Source organism: Engraulis encrasicolus, chromosome 20 (genome assembly GCF_034702125.1).
Source record: "Engraulis encrasicolus isolate BLACKSEA-1 chromosome 20, IST_EnEncr_1.0, whole genome shotgun sequence".
NCBI classification, from domain to species: Eukaryota; Metazoa; Chordata; class Actinopteri; order Clupeiformes; family Engraulidae; genus Engraulis; species Engraulis encrasicolus.
In genome coordinates this window covers 20,372,712-20,378,711 of record NC_085876.1, presented here as the reverse complement: position 1 = coordinate 20,378,711, position 6,000 = coordinate 20,372,712, and positions in this window count along the sequence as shown.

Below are 6,000 nucleotides of genomic sequence, written 5' to 3'. Positions count from 1 at the left end.
TGTCGGCGAAGAAGACAAAATCTTGTTTTTTTCACCTGTTTTACCACTTCTTTAGTAATTCGTTACTACTTAAATCCTTTTGTTGTCGACGGATTGGCTTTTTTTTAGGCTTGTCCAGTCCAGCTGTGTGTGATTGGATGTCAGTTCAGTTTGTGTGTGTGTGTGTTTGTGTTTGAGTTTGTGTGTGCTGTCAGCTGTAGCGAGATACAGCTTTGTCCTGTTACAGGGCTCCTGTCCTGTCCTATCCTATCCTATCCTGTCCTGTGCTATCCTGCCTGGCTATCTTCCCCAACTGAACTGAACTCACCACTCCTCGGCTCAGCCCCTCAGACCCCCTCCTCATCCACTGGAATTTGGACAGCACCACAATCTAAAATTTAAGGAGACACCCTTCATCTCCTCCTCCCTGTGTGTGTGCGTGTGTGTGTGTGTGTGTGTGTGTGCGCGTGCGTGCGTGTGCGCCCGTGCGTGTGTGTGCGTGCGCGCGTGCATGCGTGTGTGTGTGTGCGTGCGTGTGTACGTGTGTGTGTGCGCGCGTGTGTGTGTGTGTGTGTGCGTGCGTGCGTGCGTGTGTGTGTGTGTGTCTGTGTGCGTGTGTGTGTGTGTACGCTACGTCAGTATGACGTAAGGCCTAGCCTACCTATTGTTTGCAACCAAGTGACCTATGCTTGTTTACCCCTTCAGGGGCCCTTTTTCTCGTCTTTTGGACAAACAGATGTCCCCTGAAGAGAAGGGGGGGGGGGGCAACAACGAGACATGAAGTTGCCACGGTGATTTCTGTTGTGTCCAGTTGGGTATGTCGGAATGTCCTTGGCTCTGCTGCTCTTATGACAGGCAGAATGATAATCCACACACAGTAGACGAGGAAGAAAGACGGATCACTCCTCTCATCAACAGAAGAGTGCAGTGGAGCAATCTTCTCTCTCTCTCTCTCTACTGATTCACACACATTCAATGACATACGCATTCATGTTCATGAGCACACTCTATCTCTTTCTCTCTCTCTCTCTCTCTCTTTCACACACACACACACACACACACACACACACACACACACACACACACACACACACACACACACACACACACACACACACACACACACACACACACACACACACACACACCACGATTCAAATTCAAATTGAAAGCAAAAGGAGAAAGCTGTAACTTCACCACAGTGCCTCTGTAACATTTCACAGTGTTAATTCAAAACTCACTAGGACGTGAATTTAACAATGACAGTGTTGGTCAAACGCCTGAAGTGTTGACTTCACACCCTGTTGCCAAATGCACTACTGTGCAGCCATGTGTGGCTAAGTGGGTGTGTAGGGCGGGTGGCAGGATTGCACATCTCAGGCCCGCTGCCCCTGGCAACCAGAGGAAGCCTACAGAGGGCAGGACAATAAATCTCCCATACTGGACTAGAATGGCCAGAGGCGGACTTTACATTAGGCAAACCTAGGCAATTACCTAGGGCCCCGACCAAATCTGCAGTCCATAGGGGCCCCCATGGGTGCCGCTAGGGGGGATAGGTGTTACAGATTTTAAGCTTTCATGGAGCCCAACATTTCTGACGGCGCCATGGGGGCCACTAACTGTCACACCAGCCCTTTTTATTTGTCACTTGTGTAAAGTAATCCAAGATATACGTACGTATATGAGACTAAACACAAAAATAGCACCCTCGCTCCTTCCATGCCAATTGGTGACGTGTTAAAAGAATGACTTTTGAGGGCCTCATGTGTATATTTCGCCTAGGGCCCCAAAGTGGCTAGATCCGCCCCTGAGAATCGTCCTTGGAGATCTTGGCACAGATCGGACTAGAGAGGATATATTTAAACTTGAATTAATATGCTGTATTTTTTTGTTTGTTTCTCTTTTGTTTGGGTCCAAACTGAAATAACAAGTGCATGGGCTGACTGGGAATGATGACATCACACATGTTGACCAGTTTGGTTTGGTTAATGTCGAGAGGTGACGTGAATTTAAGACGTGGAGCTGGCTTATGTACGTAGCAGGGATGGAAATAAGCACCCGTCCACCTGCCAATGACGGGTGAATTTGGCCTTTGGTGGGTGAAATACTGTAGGTCAACCCACCCTTCACCTTGACGGGTGAAATTTTTCTACAAGCGCACAGGTTATTGCTGAATTATACGCAACATCCAACATCAAAGAGTGAAACAAATTGGTAATGAAAAGAGCTATTGGCTGGCATCACAATAACTGAATTTATGACCTCTGAAACAAAAGTATTGATCAGGAAATTATCTTACCTGCCATTACAATGTTCGGAACAGTTGAATATGAACTGGTAAAAATTGTGACTGGTAAAAATTGTGAGTGAGTGGTAGATTTTAGAATCTACCTGCTACAGTGACGGGTGGGGAAAATGTTTAAGTTCCACTCCTGACATAGACAATAAATTCTCAATACTGGACTAGAACTTGGCACAGATGAATGCTATATTTAAACGTAATTTCCAGTGGTGGTGGTTTCTTTCTTTCTTTTTTTTGTTGCTTGGGTCCAAACTGCAACATCAAGTGACGTGACTAGCAGTGGTGTCATCCATGACCAGTTTGGTGTGGTTAATATGAAAGCGAAAGCCCAACTGGGAAACTCCAACTCCCGTTGTCATTGTGACACAGCACTCCACAGCACACAAGTGAACACTGCACACTGCACACAATGATATTGTATTTATGCCTCACCCGTGCAAGGGGGTAGCCCCCCTGGCTGGTTGGGAGTCGAACCGGCAACCTTTGGGCTACAAGTCTGACGCCCTAACCGCTAACCCATGACTGCCCCTATCAAGGGGTGGTCTGAATATTCCCTATTAAAAAAAAGTGGGCACAGGGAAGAGCTGTCTTATAGACAATCCCCCCATAATATAATGCCCCCAGTAGATTTGGTGGACATTTTTTGGAGATGTTGGAAATGACAATAGGAAGAAGTGATGAAATGTTGGTGGTGATCCAGCTCACGATCCGGATCCAGGATTTAAAAAAAAAAAAGATTCTTCACCATTGCGGGATAGGGCGAATTTTGACATTCCAGTTTCTAACTCCACAAAAACAAGGCAGAAAGACTTAAATTAGGGTGTAACATAGTCAAATGTTCTATCAAACAGACTCCTTGGCGGTGGTCTGCACTCTCTGAGTGCATTTCTAGTTATTGTTATTATTATTTACTTGTGTCCGAACTGCAACAAGAAGCGAGCTAAATAGCAGTGATGTCACAATTTGGTTTGGTTAATATAAAGTGTGTAGGCCTATACAGTAACATATATGCAGTGTCAATATAACACTTAGCAAGTTGAATTGAACACTCTTGGTGTTGGTCTAACACCACTAAAGTTACTGTGTATAGGCTACACATGTATTTCAAAAAGAAAGAAAGAAAATCAAAGATTTTTCAGGATTTATAATTAGGCTATTCTTTTTTTCGGCATGCCTTAGAATCTTCCAAGCTTCAGTTGAGAGAAAGTCAGACGTGAGAGCCTCAGAAAGCATCATTTTACAGAAAGGATATACTTGATCGCCCCCCTGTGGCCATCATGAGAGAGAGCAATCTGACACTAGTGGCAATGAAAAGCCAGTCAGTGGGGATATCATCAGCATTCACATACTAGCAGCGTTCATTACCTCCGCCAAGGAGGTAATGTTTTTGGTCACGTAAGTTTGTGTGTCTGTTTGTCTGTTTGTCAGCAGCATAACTCAGTTTTTGATAATGACCGAAGGAACAAGTGATTAAATTCTGGTGGTGATCCGGATCACGAACCGGAACCAGGACTTTTTAAAAGATTCTGTCAGTAGGATAACTCACAAACTAATCAACGGATTAGGACGGAACTTTGTGGAGTTGTTATTAATGACCCAAAGAACAAGTGATTAAATTCTGGTGGTGATACGGATCGTGCACCGGAACCAGGACCTTTTTAAAGATTCTTCACCATTGCTGGCCTATAAATCTAGACGCCCTAACTGATCACAAATTGAATTGCAGGGCAAAACATTCTAGATTCTAACTGCACAAAAAGTAGGCAGAAAGACTTCAAATGAAAATAGGGTGTAACATACCGTAGTCAAATGTTCTATCAAGCACCTTCCTTGTCGGAGGTCTGCGCTCTCTGAGTGCTTCTAGTTATATCTCAGCCAGTGTAGTAAAAATAGCAGTGTTACTATAACTCCTAAAGAGTTGAAGTTAGTTAACATTTTGGCCCCACTCAAAAATAGTGTTTATTTTAATCTTTAAGGTCTTAAGGTCACATTTTAGTGTCTCTCTCTCTCTCTCTCTCTCTCTCTCTCTCTCTCTCTCTCTCTCACACACACACACACACACACACACACACACAAACACACACACACACACACACACACACACACACACACACACACACACACACACACACACACACACACACACACACACACACACACACACACACACACATACACACGGGAGCAGAGCTTTAATGTGTTACTACATGTTAAAGGGGCACCATATTTTTTCCTGTTGTGTGCTTCACATATACTACCATTCACCACTTCACTGTGTTTCCCACTTCCTATTTTATAGAGAAAACATGACCATTAGCCCTTTAACCTGCATTGCTCATCATGTAGGCCTCGCCTCCCAGCGCAGTGTGCCAGTTGGGACATGAGCTCGAGACCTCCCAATCACAACAGTTCAGCACGGAGCTAAAGGTTTTGGGTGGGGTACCAGTTCCAATTTGGGGGCAATAGTCTATTTCATTTTTATTTATTTTTTTTAAACTTTATTTATGATAGGACAGTGAAGGTGGTGACAGGAAGCAAGTTGGGAGGGAGAGATGGGTGGGTAGGGCCGGCAAAGGACCCGGGTCAGGAATCGAACGCGGGTCGGCTGCATAGCAGATGAGCACCCCACCGTTAGGCCACAGCAGGGCCCTTTTTCATTTTTTCAATACTAAGGGGCGCATTTGTAGATTGATGATGACGTCAAGGGGGCGCTTGTTCAAATGAGGTTGAGAACCACTAGTCTACGACACCGATCAGTGCTACCGAATCTGCGTGAGGCTTCTGGAGGGAGGTCTACTAACGCTCTACCAAGTCTGCTAGTCTACCATCTTGCTGGCCAGGGCTGGACTGGTAATCTGGCATACAGGGCATTTTCCCGCTGGGCCGACAGTCTCCGGGGGCTGATACTGTTGTTGTTGTGGTCATTTTCCTGGGGACTGGCCCTCAAATTAGAATGGGACACCCATTGATCCACCATCAATACAGACAGTGGATTTATCCAGTCAAGATATACTATGAAGGTGGCCTTTGAGTCTTCGGGCCGGTGTATGACAAAAAAATCCCGGGCCGCTTTTCGGTCCCAGTCCAGCTCTGTTGCTGGCTGCTTGTTGGCTGCTTGTTACACTCACATAGCCTATAATAAAAAGGTCCATATAGGCCTAGTAACATTATCAATTTAGCAATGACATATTTTGTGGTCACTCACAAAACAATGATTTCTTTTCCACAAAGTCATAAATACTCAGGCCTTTGGTTTCATTGCGCTGCAAGTCACTGTGGAACCACAACAGGATGTCCGTGACCTCTTGCAATAGATTTTGCAACCTGTGATGATGACTTTGAACTCCGACGCAATCTAAGCACTCTACTCTACTCCTACAGTACAGGGGTGAGTTTCTCAAAAGAGAAGTTGCTAGCCTGTTAGCAACTTCGGTAGTTGCCAATGGGAAAATGCATTGAAAACAACAAAGTAGCTAATGTAGCAAGCAACTTTGGTTTCGAGAAATCCACCCCAGGTCCTTTTTTTTACAACAAAAGAGGAAGTCACATGCATGCCCTCTCACAGTCTTGTCACAATCTTCCTTATGCCAAGCAAGCTCTGCTTCTTGACCATAAGAAGCCAACTCATCATGACCCTTATGTGTACCCATAAGTAGAGCAGAGTAGAATAACTTTATTGATCACCAGGGGAAAATTAAGGTGTCAAGTAGCTTACATAA